The sequence below is a fragment of the Equus asinus genome, chromosome 24 (genome assembly GCF_041296235.1).
Source record: "Equus asinus isolate D_3611 breed Donkey chromosome 24, EquAss-T2T_v2, whole genome shotgun sequence".
In the NCBI taxonomy this organism is placed as follows: domain Eukaryota; kingdom Metazoa; phylum Chordata; class Mammalia; order Perissodactyla; family Equidae; genus Equus; species Equus asinus.
The window spans coordinates 61,551,209-61,567,917 of NC_091813.1; the positions used below are offsets into that span (position 1 = coordinate 61,551,209).

Below are 16,709 nucleotides of genomic sequence, written 5' to 3' on the forward strand. Positions count from 1 at the left end.
TGATTATAGTTGCTCTGAATTCATTATCATTTAGTTTACCTAATTCCAAGTCCTCAGGACTTAATTCTGTGTTTTTATTGTTTTCCTTCTGGTCTGGGGCTTTTATAAATTGCTGGATGGTAGAGGAGCAGTTTTTTCTCATGGTGGTAGAATTCAGTTGCAGTTACAGCCTGTCGCCACGTTCCAGCGCCTCCGAGGGTGTAAGCAAGGTTATGATCTCCGCCTTCTTGGTATTGTAGGTCTCTAACGAGCTGGCATTATGTTTATTCTCTGAAATTCAGTCCTTCCAATCTTTTGTTGTATTTTGGAGGGGAGAGAATCCCGGGTCAGCTCACCCTGCCATTTTGCTCCACCCACTCCTCTCTGTACGTTTTTTAATTTATGAATTTTCCTTTAATCCTCAGGTTGAAGAGCATGATGTAAATTTTCTCATTAATCCTTTTTCTTAACATGTTCTAAACTTCAGTCATATATGTTACTCTCGGTGTGACTTTACTGAATTTACAGTTTTATTTGGGAAGAGCAGGTTTCAATCAATTTTACTCTTCTTTTTTAACAACAAAATCTAGGACTGTAATTTTTTCAATGATATTTTATTATTTCCTAGTGAAAAAAACATAGATGTAAAAAAGGCGGAAAAGGCCCCCATACTGCCGTTTACACAAGACTGTAGACATAGGGTATTATGTATTTTGATGTAAAATGCTTATGAACTGAATTCTAGCAACATCGTGAAAATGTAAACCTTTTGGAGATGCAAATCCTGTTTCAAATCGTGTCAAGATGACTGCCCTGGAAAATGATTCTTGAAACCAGGGAATAAATTTGAGAATTGTTTATTTGAAAACAGAAATAATACATGAGGAAGAGATCTGTTAAAAATCTGTGGGAAAAGATGTTAAAATTTTTAAATCATCCTAATTCTGTTTTGGAAAGTCTGAACAGTGCTGCCTAAAATAGACTGAATGTGGGCAATTTTTCACAGCTATCTGATGGCTTCCACACATAAAACACAACTGCATTTCATCACGTAGGTGGAATGTTGTGTATTCTCCCATTTTGCTTTTGAAGTCTATGTTTTTACTTATTATATGTGTATTATACATGTTTATATATTATATACACATATATATTAGATTTTTTCTAGAAACTGACTACGTATTTAAGTTATGTGATAGCATGTGTGCTTTAATTTGTAGATAATGCATGTTTCTCATATGATCCCGAGTTTCTAAAATACAAACGTGGCCATAAGGGTGAGAGTGAGGCTAGGGGAATGGAGGAGATGTAATTGTGCCCTTGTTCCACTTCCTGACCCATCCCTTATCAGTTCATTTGCCTTGGATAAATTGTCCCACTTTTATGCTCCTCCATTTGGTTGTATGTAAAATGGAGCTAATAGTACCACTTCTTTATTAAGAATATTATTATAAGGGTAAAGTGATGTAATGTCGCCCAATAGCCTGCACACCCCTACACTTACAGTTGATACTCAGCAAATATTAGTTCCTGTCTTCTACACTGAAAACAATGCTGAGCAGAGACCAAATGGCTAGAGTTATAATGAAAGTGATATAAGAAAAATACAACAAATGCTAGTGTAACTCAAAAAGAGTTTAATTACTGGGATACTTAAATGATATCTACAAGTTTCACTTGGCATATAATTTAAAATTATCCTATTCAATATATATTTAATATTTTATGAAAACTAATATTTATATTAAAAAAGCCTACAAAATGTCACTTGGACATTGAAACTCTTCTATAACACCTTCTGTACTATTTTGTTCTTACTATAGTCTCCTGATTACTTGAATTTTTAGTTGTTAAGAAGTAACTTTATTCATTACTAATATGCTTTTCACTTAACTTTTTCTCTCTGTATTATTTTACTTCTATCAACTTCATTTTGTTATTTGCAGGTATATTTTTTCTATCTTTTTATTAATTTCAACTTTTTGGCCAACTTGCATTTTAGATATGTCTCTTATAAACAGCGTATAGTTGAATTTTGATGTTTTATCTAGTCTGACAATTTGTCTTTTTAAAGAACGTTATTTTCCACATATATGTGTCTATCTAACATTTTTATGAACGTGAAGCATGGACACAAAATGTTGACAAGTCATAAGTGAAGCTTGATGAAGTTTTACAAGTGGACCTACAACCCAGATCAAGATAACCAGCAACCCAGAAACTGCCCACATCCTCTCCTAGTCATTCTCTCCTGTCTCTTTAAAGATAACTAGTCCTCTAGCTTCTGCTCCACAGTGAAGCTGTTGACCAAGTTTTCTCTGCAGATAAGATTTCAGTTACAAGTCAATATCTGTAATAAATATGAGACTCTTTAGAGTTATTATTTCTTATTTTCTCTGTTTAGTTGAATTGGGCTTTTCAAGAAATACATCCATTTCTCTTACATTTTCAAATATACTGGCATGAAGTTGTTAATGAGAAACTGTTATTACCTTGTTAACGATAAATGATCTGTAGTGATGCTCCTTTTTTCATTCCAGATATTATTTGTGCAACTTTTTATTGTTTTTGTCCTCGACAGCTGTAAGAGGTTTTTAAATTTTATTAGTCTTTTCATATAGCCAATTTTTGGCTTGGTTGATTTTCTGGATTGTTAGATTATAAATCTGAGATTGCATTGAATTCTGCCTTGGTGTGTCTTGCGTTTTACTTCCTTCTAAAATTTTTTTTGGATTTTAGGTGACTTTTTTTGATCTTCTTCAAGGGATACTTAAATTATTAATATTTCAGCTTTTACTTTTTCAAATATATTTATTTGAGGGTAGATATTTGCCTCTACGCATGGTTTTAGCTGCATAGTATAAATGTGCTATGTTGCATTTTTCATTATAACTAATTTAAAAATATTTTCTAATTTCCATTGCAATTGTTTTCTGTGAGCTACGGGTTATTTAGAAGCTAAGTACTTCATTTACAAACTATTGAGTATTTTTCTCATCTTTTTGCTTTTGTTTTTCTTTTTTTCTCACTTAATTTCACCATGGTCAGTATATTTTCAGTTCTTTGGAACTCAACTTTTTGAGACTTATTTTCATCCACCATATGATCAGTGACATTAGTACACTTGGGAAGAATGTGGATTCTGTAGTTCTTGGCTGTGGTGTTATAAATATATCAGAGTTATTTTTGTTTATATATTGAGGCTATTTTATTAGGGGCATACAAATTTAGGATTAGAGCTGTATTAACCTTTTTTAATACTATTGCTAGCAATAATTCTATTCTTAAGGTTTACTTTTGTAGCTTTCACTAACTTCCTTTTCATTAGTATTTGCATGATACAGCTTTTTCCATTGCTTCTCGTGTCCTTACATTTAAGGAAGATCTTTTGTGAGCAGTGTGTAGTTGAATTATTTAACCGGTATGAGAATCATTGTCTTTAAGTTGGATATTTAGTTAACTTACATTTAATATTACTGCTGATATTTGGGTTCAAAGTGCCATATTCCCATTTGTTTTCTATTTGTCTTTTGTTACTTTTTTCTCCTGACTACCTTTCTTTTAAAATGTTAAGGATTTTTCTCGATTTAATTATTCCATTTCTCTTTTCATTAACTGTGTTCTGCGCAGTCCTTTATTGCTTGCACTAATCACCATAATCGTATAGCATGCATGCTTGATTTATCAGAACTGCTATAAATTGGTGCTTTCACCACATCTAAGACAAGGCAAAGGCCTTATAACGCTTTACCTCCACATTCTCCACCCGCCCCACCGTATACTCCACACAGTCAGATTTGGTCCTACAGTTCTGATGTGTTTAATTCTAAATATATGTATATTAAGCTCCATAAGAAATAACTGTTACCATCATAAACAGTCAGTATTCATTTAATTTTAAACACGTTTAACTTTTTCTGTTGCTCTTTGTTTATTCTTTTGCTAACATACTTCCATCTCAGATGGAAGTATATTGCTGGTGACAAATTCTCTCAATATTTTTTCCTGAAAGTCCTTATTTTTCCTTTATTTTTGATGCATATTTTTCATTAGGAATAAACTTCTTGTTTGGGAGTTATTCTCTTTCAGCACTTTAAAGATTTCACACCATTATTGCCTGAGTTTCATAAGTTCTGTTGTGAAGTCAGTGAAATTTCTTATTGCTTCTCCTTTGAAAGGAGAGTGTCTTTTTTCCTTTGTCTCCTCCGAAGATCTTATACCTGTATCTTTGGTGTGGAGAGATTTACTACAATGTGTCTAGGAGTGATTTTATTTATATAAATACTGATTAGGATACAAAAGCTTCTGGATTTTGTGGATTAATGTCTTTCACTGGTTTTGGAAACTTCCCAGCCAATACTTCTCAAACGTTAGCGTCCACTTTCTCTCTTCTATTTTTGGAACTTCAGTTATACATATATTAGACTTTTCATCAGGTCCATTATATATTCTACACTTTTCTTTATTTTTCTCTCTCTTTTATTCCTCTCTCAAGGCTTATTTAATCTATACATTTTCTGGTGATTTATTTTCCAGTATACTAGTCCTTTCTCCTGTTGGATCTAATCTTCTATTAAACACGTTTACTGAATTCTTTATTTCGTTAATTCTATTTTTTCAATTCTAGAATTTCCATTTGATACATTTTAAAAATAGATTCCAGACAGCTTCTCCATTTGGTTGTCTGGAACACATTAATCACAGTTATTTTTAATTCTATGTCTGATAACTAACATTTGAAACATCTTGTGAGTCTGTTTCTATTGTCTTTTTCCCCCTTCTTGGTTGACTGATTCATGGAAAGTTCGGTAGTTTTTTAATTAAATAATGTACATAGTATATGAAAATTTGTAAAAATTCTCTTAAAAAGATTTATTTTTATTCTGACAAAAGTCAGAGTAGAGCCAGATTGCCTTGATTTAATCAGTTATTTAGATGTTTTGTGTCTGGCTTGACTGGGGATTCGATGGCTGTCTCTGGTTTGCCCTTATTTCTAGGCGGGAAACTTCAGGGCTCCCAACTAAAAGCCTTTCCCTTCCTTCTTGGCTGACTCTGAACTCCAAATTTTGTCTTCTCAGCCCTCTGCTTAGCTTTTCACTTCTTATGAGTTAATTTTTACATGGTGTTTATCTTCTGGCTCCTTCACTGCTTAATTTGGCAAATTTCTTGAAGACAAAACTGAGCAGAATAGAGGGCTCATTTCTCTATGGCTGATGGCCCTTCACTTCCTAGCTGACATCATAGCCCTGAACCCCAACGTTTATCTTCTCACCCTGTGAGACTGATGAAAGCTCTAGGGTGTAGCTTTCCCTGTGAACCTCTATTCACCTCTCAGCAAATCCGTGACCACCCTCAGAGGAAAATGGCCAGCTCGTCCTGAGCTGTAACCCTGTAATCAGGTCTGGCTGCATTGGTGGCTCTCTGATGCCTTCAAACAGCTGTTTTTAGTGTTTTATTCAGCTTTTATAGTTTTTCTCTCTGAGAGAAAATATGGATTTGTTTTACTCGTGCTTTTTAAAACCCAAATCAGAGCATATTATCTAATGAGACTTTTTCTTTCATTTTTTTTGTAAATTTAAGAAATAGTATGAACTATTGCTTCAATAATAAAATATTGGAATATTTTTATGGGTTACGAAGAAAGCAGGAAAGAATATTTAAAATTAAGATCATCCTGGAAAATCTGAGATGCATGAAATTGTCATCTAAATTAGTCCTGAACAAAGTAGGGACTATCGTCAGCAGAGAGCACCATACTTCCTATGGTATCTGCCTTGAATAATACCTAAGAAAATCATTTAACAATAATACATTTGACAAATATTTACCAAGCAACTACTACTTGGCAGGCACTGTTCAAAGCCTGAAAGTCTGGCCATGAAGGAGACAGAAGTCCTTATTTTCCAGGTCTTTACATTCTAATTCGGGGGGTGGAGGGTGGTGCTGGGGAGAGAGAAGAGACATGGAAAATTAAGTAAATAGTTTACAATAGTGAAAGCATCATGGAAAAAAACAAAAGAGGATAATATGATAGAGAATGATAAAAGGAACTACTTTATTTGTATTTTCTATCTATGCATTTTTGAGAAAATGACATTTGAGCTGAGAATTGGATAACAAAAGCTGCCAGTCACAGAAAAAGCTGAGTAAAGTTTATCTCAGGCAGGAACAAATTTGGTATGATGAGGAATGGAAAGAAGGCCAGTGTGCCTGGAATGCAGTGATGAAGAACAAAGGGTGTGTGAGATGATGTCGGCGAGATGTCTGGGTCTACTTAGTTCATGTAGGGAGTAGTCAGTCATGATAAGGAGTGCGATTTAATTCTGAGTGTAATGAGAGACCTGCAGCAGGATTTAAGCAAGGAGTAACATGATTTTATTTGTGTTGTTAGAAATATTACTCTGCCTGCTAAATGGAGAAGGAGTGTAGTGAAACAAGAGTGAAAACTAGGTGGCAGTTAGGAAATCACTGCAATATTCCAGCTAAGAGATGATGGTGACCTGGACTAAGGTGGTAGTAGTGGACGGAGATGGACGGAATGGTAGGTTGGAGTTTAATGTGAAAGTTGACTTGACTACATTTGATGGTGGAATGGATGTAGAGAGTGAGACGAAGATGTTGACTCCTAGAATTTGGGCCTGAAGAAATTTATTTTACTGAGATTGTGTAGATTGAAGGAGAAGCAAGATGGAGATACTAGGCAGTAAACAAGGGCTCTGTTTTAACATGGTATGTTTGAAATGCTGTCCAAGTGGAAATATTAAAGAGACAGTTGGATTTATGAGTCTGGAGTTAAGGGGAGAGACTAGAGCTAGTGAAATGAATTTGGATATCACTGCAAAGAAATCGTATTTCACACTAAGGCCCTGTTTAAGATCGCCTAGAAAGAAAGTAGAGTTAAAACAAGGTCCTAAAATTGAATCCTAGGTACTTCAATTTTAGGGGTGAGTGGAGTAGGAGGAGAGGAAAGTGAAATCGGAGAAGCGAAGATAAAATGTATCAAGGAAGAGGGAGTGGTCAACTGGGGCAGTGTAGCTGCTGAGAGGGACATACTGAACCACTCAAGTGTTGTAAATATCAGAATATAGAAAAAAATATTAAATTTCAATGAGTGATCGTATTTTCTTCTATTAGGGAATCTTTAATACAAGCGGAATGGCTCTAAACACTGAGATTTAATTTGCAAGCTTCCATCACAGCAACACCTGTCAGTGTTCCATTTATTTATTTAGACATGCAAATGTTGATTGTGTAATTTTTGAATTAAGGTAACAGTTAACAAAACTGTATAAAAAATAGATTATAACATCCTTTACTTATTAGCCAGATTGTGTCTAAATATTAGAAGTAATATATTCTCTGTCAAAATACCTCAGTTTTGTTTGTTTTTACAAATGTTTTAATGTGGCTTTTCAGCCAAGTTTACTGTTGGAAGGTTGTGGTAGATTAATCTCAAATTAGCTGAAACAATGAACTCGACGAAAAGAAAAATCAGCCTCATAATGCAGTGTAACCAGGGAGATAGTCCAAAACACTAATGAGCAGTTGCCTCTCTGCTTTGGGTCATTATGATTATATTAATTTAATAAGGCAGGTTGGGAAGCAAAGATGGATAATCTTCAAAATAGAGAGTAAATACTTAATTTAGCTATTTTCCTTCATAGAATTTACGATTTCTGTGCTAAAATCTTGCATTAGTGGGCTGGAATATGTGACTTGCTCAGTAATAATATTTAAATACAATTTCCATTTTTGCCTCATCATCATCCTCACTGCCACCTCTGTCAATGAATTCATTTCAAATGATCAGCTTTTCACTCGTCAGTGTGGAGAATAATTCATTTGATTAGTGATGCTGGAAATATGGCAATGTTTATACAATGAAAGAGAAAAACCAAGAAATGGAGGAAGAAAGTGAAAAGATATTTCCCACTGATTTTGGAATATACTCAAGAAAATTAAACTGGTCACAAGATAGATTCCACTCTAAGATTCCCGTTTATTTTATTGTAATACACATAACTGAGATTTCACAGAATTTTGTTTGTAAATAGATAATATCCTGATGTCGTGATTAACATACCTCCACTTGCTGTTATGAGATTTCAAGTGGCCCTGCCACCATTTTATATATGTATCTAGATAAATGTGGGTATATTCCCAGACACAGAGGAGAAGATATTGAGTAGGCATGTGTCTTGGTTCGTTCAGGCTGCTATAACAAAAAACCGTAGACTGGGTGGCTTATAAACAGCAGAAACTTATTTCTGACAGTTCTAGAGGCTGGAAGCCCGAGACTCCTCATTGTAGCCTCACATGGCAGAAGGGACGAGGGCGCTCTGTCAGGTGTCTTATATAAGGGCACTAATCCCAATCATAAGGGCCCTGACTTCATGACCTAATCACATCCCAAAGGCTTCATTTCCTAATACCGTCACTTGAGGATTAGGATTTCAATATATGAATCTGAGGGTGATACAAACAAGCTGACTACAGGAGTGTGTTACTCTGTGTACGTGACATGGAGTCCTCCTGTGTAATGCGCAGCACCCTATATATCTTTCTTTTAAGAGAACCTCATAGGGCCTCCTATTTCATCCGATTTCTTACATTGCCTTTTGATATTTCAGAAAGATTCTTTTTCTGAAAGTTGTTGTTTTTATCCACATCATTGTACTCTCTGACAATCAACAAAATTTTTCACTTTCTTTAAAAAAAGACTGTATGTTCCTCAGTACCACTGTATTAAATATTATCCTTTTCTTCTCAACTCAAACAGTAGTTAACACTTTGGACCACATTTTCACTTATGGTCAACCTCTAGGAGTATGTTATGGTTCATTTTTTAAAAATTATAGTAAAATCTACAAAATATAAAATTTGCCATCTTAACTATTTTTAAGTGTATAGTTCAGTGGCATTAAGTACATTAACATTGTGCTGCTGTCACCACCATCCAGCTCCAGAACTCTTTTCATTTTCCAAACCGAAACTCTATAACCATTAAATAATAACTCCCCATTTCCCCTTCCTTCCAGCCACTAGCAACCACCATTCTGCTTTCTGTTTCTCTGAGTTTGACTACTCTAGGTACCTCATGTAAGTGAAATCATACAATATTTGTCTTTTTGTGACTGGCTTATTTCACACAGTATAATGTACTCCAGGTCCTTCCATATTGTAGCGTGTGTCAGAATGCCCTTCCTTTTTAAGGCTGAATCATATTCCATTGTATGTATGTACCACAGTTTGTTTGTCTATCCATTCATCCATCCAAAGACACTGAGGTTGCTTCCCCATTTTGACTATTGTGAATAATGCTGCTATGAACATAAGTATACGAATATCTGAGTCCTTGTTTTTGTTCTTTTTGGTTATATACCCAGAAGTGGAATTGCTGGACAATATGCTAATTTTATTCTTAATTTTTTGAGGAACCACCATAGTTTTCCATAGCAGCTACACCATTTTACATTCCTGCCAACAGTGCATCAAGGTTCCAATTTTTGCACACCGTCACTAATACTTACTTTCTGCATTTTTTTGATAGTTGCTATCCTAATGGGTGTGAGGTGGTAGCGGTTCAGATTTTCTTTCACAGCTCTCTAATCTTTCTTGAGATAACTTGCCATAAATCATTCTGAGAGATATATAATAACTTGTAGACCATATGCTGTTGGAAAGAACAGCAGTGAAGAGTGCCCATGGAAAGTGTGGAAATCTTGAAACATGAAAGACACAAAAATTACATTACAAAAATTAGAGGAAGTTAAATCCTGGACAGTTTTGCTCAGCTTGCTGAAATGTGTCATCAACAAAAGGCCAACAACAGCTCAAAGACTCAGTTAGGAAGTGAACTGTTTTATTTATTATTTGTGTAAATTATGATTTTCATAATATAAATATAATACGTAGAGTACTTGTGTTTAGAAATGCAACAAGGCACTTTTGTCTCTAGGGAGTTGGCACTGGCACTTTTTGGAAAGCTATTTTGTCCTAGACACTGGGCAAAATGTTTCACATAAATCATCTTCTGAGGTTTCTTCAACTCTATAAGAAAGATGCTATTATAGATGGGAAGATTTTACATCAGAGAGATTTAGCAACTTGATCAAAATTTTACAACTGGCAAGCAATAGAGCTAGTCCAAACACAGTTCTCTCCATTTTTAGAGCCTGCCCTCTGTACTCCAAATAGACATTCATGCAACTTAATTCCTCACCCGAATCTTGAAGGAATTAAGAGCATCAGGGCTTCTCTGCTGCATACTATTTACTTTGGCATGTATACATGCCAGTAACTGTTATCTCACTAAAAACAAGACTAAATTAATATAAAAAAAGGATTAAACTGAAAAACTCTACCTCTAAATTAAAATTTAGGATTACCAAAAATATTACTAACCTCTAACATATATGTATAGATAGAACTTGAAATATTGAGTTGACTATTTTAATCTCCATCTGTGTTCTTGACCTTCTCAAAATGTTTTGGAGAGAGTTATTGTGTCATGAAGTGCCGTTCATTGGTCAATTTAAGTACTTCTCCTTTAACGAATCATGCAGAATTTGTGGGCCTTTGATAAGAACATTCTTTAGGCAATTACAATTGCAACGGACTAAACACTATGCTTAGAAGACTGGGGAATGATTATCATTGATCCAATTTGGTCAAAATGATTTCCAGAAGTTTAAATCCTTATTTCTTCATTTTTAGTGTGATTCATTGATTTTCCTAAGGAAGGGTATTTAACTTCTCTCCAGTAATCACAATGAAAGTCTGCCTGGATGTTTACATATCGAGATAGCTTTGAAAGTCCTTTTTGCTCATAGACATGAAGTAGAATTCCATACTTTAAATTTTACAAGAGAAACATTTCTGAAGACATAGAAAATAAGTATAATTTTTTAAACACAAGAAATCACATGCTTTTTATGTCATTGTCAAATGTAGAAAATGAGGGTTAATGTGCTAAAACAACTTGCTAGAACAAAATTGGTTATTAAAAACTCGTTTAATCCGTATGTCAAATATTTGGGGTTTCTTAAAGTCACATATTTCAATCAAAATATTCTTAAAAACATGGTGAGAACTTTGACAAAATAGTATTTTATACTTGAAATGAAATTAGGACTGGATGATTGGATTACAAGCCACAATTGCATATTATACTATTTAAATGTAGAAATATGTAAGAGTTCTCGATAATTTCTTTATGAATTTTCATTACTTGCCTAGTACTTAAGTGGTTGCTGGTGACTGGCATATAGTAGATAGATACCCAATAAATAGCTTTTGAGTAAATGGACAGCTTTGCTGAATCTTATGGTCTCTGAGCTTTCTTCTCTGTGTTTCTAAGACATTACTTTCTTAATTATATTATCTCACTCTTCTATAATAAGTTACATAAATTTTCCCTTGCTCAGGAATAGCATAAATTGCTAATAGAACCTCTTAGACTTAACTCAATTTTTCAGTAATCTAAATCTTTTAAGCATCCAATAAAATTAGGATGTAATGTGCTATTTCTCCAGTAAGAGGCCACTTTCAAGTTTCCAAAAGGGTTCACTTTCAACAAAAAACACTTGTATCAGTTGATTACAAAATGTGAGGATTCTGTTTGGGGAACACACTTACAGTAGTTGATATTCTACATTGTAAAAAGTAAGCCTCTTATTTATTGTCTTTCCTAAACTTGGCTATTCAGTTTCCTGAGAGTAATCTTTATTCCCTGTTAGAATATTGACTGTATTGACTAGCTTTAAGTTTCCTGATTTTCATTAAAACTTTTTTCTTTTTTTTGGCGAGGAATATTGACCCTGAACTAACACCCATTGCCCAGTCTTCCTCTTTTTGCTTGAGGAAGAGTGGCCCTGAGCTAACATCTGTGTCCATCTTCCCCCATTTTGTATGTGGGATGCCACCACAGCATGGCTTGATGAGCGGTGTGTAGGTCTGCACCCAGGATCTGAACCTGAGAACCCCTCGGCTGCTGAAACAGAGCATGAAAACAACGGCTATGCCACTGGGCTGGTCCCTTATTAAAACTTTTAATTCCAAAATAATTCGTGAACTACATGCTGATATAAAAATACCTTTCATCAAACATCTTTTTCTTTATCTCTTTAAAATCATTACATTTTACTGTTTTTGGTATGGTTGTAAATGAGTACTTTTAATTTTATTCTTGAAACATTTGGTTTTTCCATTGGTCCTTTCCTACAGGCTGTTTTCCCCATGTAAATCTTGTGATTTTTTACTTAGGTTTCATAGCAAGCCTAGCTATATTTATGGACTTTTTTTTTCTCATGAACTAACTTTTCGATAGATTCCGCTTTGTTGTCTTATACAAGTTAGTTAACAGCGTTAACATTTGAGTTTGTTTCCTTTCAGTTCTCTTCTGCGCGCACAGACACACAGACACATACACAACACATACACGTGTGCACACACAAATACTCATGAAAATTAAATTGTTGGCATAATGTAGATAAAATTTTATGCCCTTTTCAAGTGTGTTTTGTTAACTGAATGTTATATTATTAATATCATCTTCATATAATTATATAGCATTTGCAATTTAGTTACTTAAAACTTAAATTGCAAACCTATGGTCTCATGGAGCTCCTACTTCCAGACCTCCTTGGGATTGTGGACTCCCTGAAGTGCAAGGGTCGTAGAAGTGAGACAGAACACTTAGCAGGATCTTAGGGAACAACACGGACTTTACCTGCCAATATCATGGGAGCAAGCACTATGACTTTTCATAACAAGTAATAAATCTCTATCCATGATTAAATATTTTAAAAAATGTATTGTACCATTGAGCCAGCCCTGGTGGTCTAGTAGTTAAGATTTAAGAGTGCCGTGGCCCAGGTTCATGTCTTGGTCAGGGAACCACACCACCCATCTCTTGGTTGTCGTACTGTGGCGTTGTGATGCTGAAAGCTATGCTACCAGTAGTTCAAACGCCAGCAGGGTCATCCATGGTGGACAGGTCTCAACTGAGCTTCCAGACTAGGACAGACTAGGAAGAAGGACCTGGCCACCCACTTCCAAAAAAATTGGCCTTGAAAACCCCATGAATTGCAGTGGAGCAATGCCTGATATAGCTCTGGAAGGTGAGAGGATGGCGCAAAAGGACTGAGCAGGGCTCTGCTCTGCTGTCCACAGGTCGCTAGGAATTGGAATCTACTCGAGGGCGCTAACAACAACTAAGTTTACCATTGCATTATTTACAATCCCCTTTCTTCATTCTGTATTCATTACAATAATAAAACCAAAGCAAAGCAAAACAAAACAAAACTCTCAAAACCAAATGACTCTTGCCAGGTGAATTATAAGGATAGATGGGAGTGAGGACTCAGGTAGATTTTACCTCCAATTAGAAGATATTTATCTACTGATACTAATTTCTCTTTGTCTCTGTCTCTGTTTCTCTCAGGTAAAAGTTTCAAAATAGATCTATATACACTATATCTTCTTTAAGCATTCATCCATTGATGTGCTCTTAGGTTGTTTCCATATCTTGACTATTGTGAATAACACTGCAATAAACATGGATGTGCATATATCTCTTCGATATCTTGTTTTCAATTCCTTTGGGTATATGCTCAGAAGTGGAATTGCTGGATTATATGGTAGATCTATATTTAATCTTTTGATGATCCTCTATATTGTTTTTCATAGTGGTTGAACGAATTTACACTCCCACCAACAGTGTACCAGGGTTCCCTTTTCTCCACATCCTCACCAACAATTGGCTTTTGAAAGCCAGCACGAGCTGACTCCAGCACGCAGCTGATATCTTACCTGTCATGGGGAATATAATCCCTGTGAGAGAGAAACTTTGTTATCTTCACCACTATTTCAACACTTAGGTTAAAGTCTGGCATGATAAATAATGTGTTGCTCAATTATTTTTGTAGAATAAATGAATCAGTGAACTTATTAATATATCACTCTGTGGCTCTTTAAAATATGATGGAAGTGCAGAATTTTAGAATCTGTAATAGGAATCTTGGGAAAAAAAGATGAGAGTAATATTAGCTAAAGCAAATTTGACTGCAGAGGTAACTGTCCTTCTTACCCGTCTTAATCAAGGAGCCACCAAATCCCCATTTGAATATTCTCTCTTAAACCTCCCTAAAGAGATTACTGAGAATGTAGACGTTTAAATGCAATCTTTTCATATTTAAATAATTTCATTTCTGTTTAGTCTGCAAAAATTGATCTGAAGCTATTCTAGTGTGCTGTGTACTTTAAGCGTTTGATGCATGTCTGAAATGTTCACAACAAGAATGTCTGCAATTCAAATCATGACCTTGTTTTGGTTTACATTATTATTTTAAAATGACCTAGACACAAAAAGGATTAGACTCAAAATTTTAATAGTCATATGGCTCTTCTGCACTTCTATTTGTGATGATACTTAATGGTGTATTCTGCTGAACAGGTAAGCAATGGGAGAATGGCCTCCTCTGCTGTTTAGATGGATTCAATTTACAGTGTCAAATTTAACTATTGATGATCTTGTGCTTTACCATTTGATGTTGAGTAATTGTAGTCAATCAAGCTTCTCAAGAAGCCCACGCATTATGTTTTATGCCTTCGGTATCACAAATGAGAAAGAGCTTGATTCCATATTGGTGAAATACTGCTCCTGTTTCCTAAAGACATACTGTTCTTTGTGACTTGTTTCTAGACATTGTGATTAAGTGTTCTATTGAATAGTGATTTCAGCATCAGAATACGACAACATTTTGAAGTACTCTAAATGGAAATGCATGTAGAGTTTTTCTAGTGAAGGCTTTTATATAAACTGATCATGTTAAGAGCTGATAGAATGCTCACAGCAGGACATTTGGTACTACAGAAAGCATCCAAAATCAGTTGTTCTTTTCCTGGACAACTTTAAACATGACTTTTTGTGACATTCATAATCAGCTTAATGGGAAGGATTTCAATGTTAGAAAATTGTTCTACGTCACTTTTAAGCTTTTGTTTTCCCCTCCTGTACCATGAGTCCTAGTTTGACTAGACTTGATTTTCTCTAGTAGTGAGGGTATAAAAGAAAGACTTTTTACTTTGGTGCAAGCAATGAATTAGTCCTACATGGAGAGCTTTGGGAAGTCCATGAGCAGTCAAAGATGCTCACAAAGCAAAACACTTGTTTGTGAAGGGGCCATAGAGAAGATGCTCTCTCGGTGTTGTCTGTGTGTGCTACAGATCCTTTCTGAGCTTTGGAAATCCAGCTCTCAGCTCTTCACGTGTCATTTTTGACTCGGCATGACCAAAGTTATGTCATAATTTACTGTTTTTCTATCTCAAAAAGAAGCAGTTGAAATTTAGGCGGAATACAGAGATTGAAGAATATGCAGGGTGGTGGTTGTAAGAATTTTATCATATGTCCTCTTAAAATTGTAGTTTTTCAGACATATTTGTCATAATTTTTTGACACTCAGGTTTTAGAAAATATCTACACAGTAGTCCTCCCTTATTCATGGTTTCACTTTCCATGGTTTCAGTTACCTTTGGTCAACCACAGTCTGAAATATGAAATGGAAAATTCCAGAAATATACAATTAATAAGTTTAAATTGCTCCCTGTTCTGAGTAGAGTGATGAAATCTTGAGCCCTCCAGCTCCACTCTACCTGGGACATGAATCATCCCTTCGTCCAGTAGATCCACAGTGTATATACTACTCGCCCACTAGTCACTTAGTGGCCATCTCGATTATCAGATCAACTGTGGTGCTGTCACAGTGCTTGCGTTCAAGTCATCCTTATTGTACTTAATAATAGCTCCAAAGCGCGGGAGTAGTGATTCTGGCAATTTGGCTATGCCACAGAGAGGCTGGAAAGAGCTTCCTTTAAGTGCAAAGGTTAAATTTCTTGGCTTAATAAGGAAAGAAAAAAAATCATAAGCCAAGGTTGCTAAGATCTACAGTAACTTTTATTACAGTAAACTGTTATAATTGTTCTATTTTATTATGAGTTATTCTTGTTAATCTCTTACTGTACCTAATTTGTTAATTTTATCATAGGTATGTATATAGGAAAAAATATAATGTATGTAGGATTTGGTACTATCCATGGTTTCAGGCGTCTACTGGGGTCTGGGAAGATATCCCCCATGGATAAGGGGGGGGCTACTGTCTCTTTATTTGAGTGTCATCTCCTATCCTGATTTTTAAATTGCAGCTGGAATGACATCGGGTTCTGCTGCTTTCTTGTTTTTCATTTCATTTAGACACTTCACCAGCAAATGAGATCACCTCTTTAAAATTTGGGGTAAAAGCCAGCTTCACAAACCTTGGCAGAATTCTCCCTTTTGCAAATTTTCAGTACACAGGGAGAATATGTGACTTAGACATATTTCAGATTGTTATCCTGGTAGACTTTCCCTCTGTCACTAATGAGGGATGTGTCATCTGTACCTATCAATGTTGTGTGGTGGATAGGGACGTTCACCCTCTCGGTACTTGTAGAGATCAGCCCAGAGGTCCCTTAAATCATATCAGAGGTGGCATTCCATTTTTGATCACATATTCAACTGAATTTAAAAAATAATTGAGAATCTATTATGTGTAAGGCATTAAAAAGCATTTATAGAATATTCTACAGTTTCTACTGCTAACAAATTATAGTTTTTAGTTTTGCTGTTAAAACAAGGGCAAAATTGCTTCTTTATAAAGCAAAAATAAATTGTCATAAGGGATGTTCAGTTG

At 35.2% G+C, this 16,709-nt stretch overlaps 1 protein-coding gene across 5 annotated transcripts in view; it reads left to right on the forward strand.

The window, feature by feature from the left end:
• LAMA2 (laminin subunit alpha 2) overlaps window positions 1–16,709 on the forward strand; it is a 537,163-nt gene that overhangs the window by 145,067 nt on the left and 375,387 nt on the right. The window lies entirely within an intron of this gene.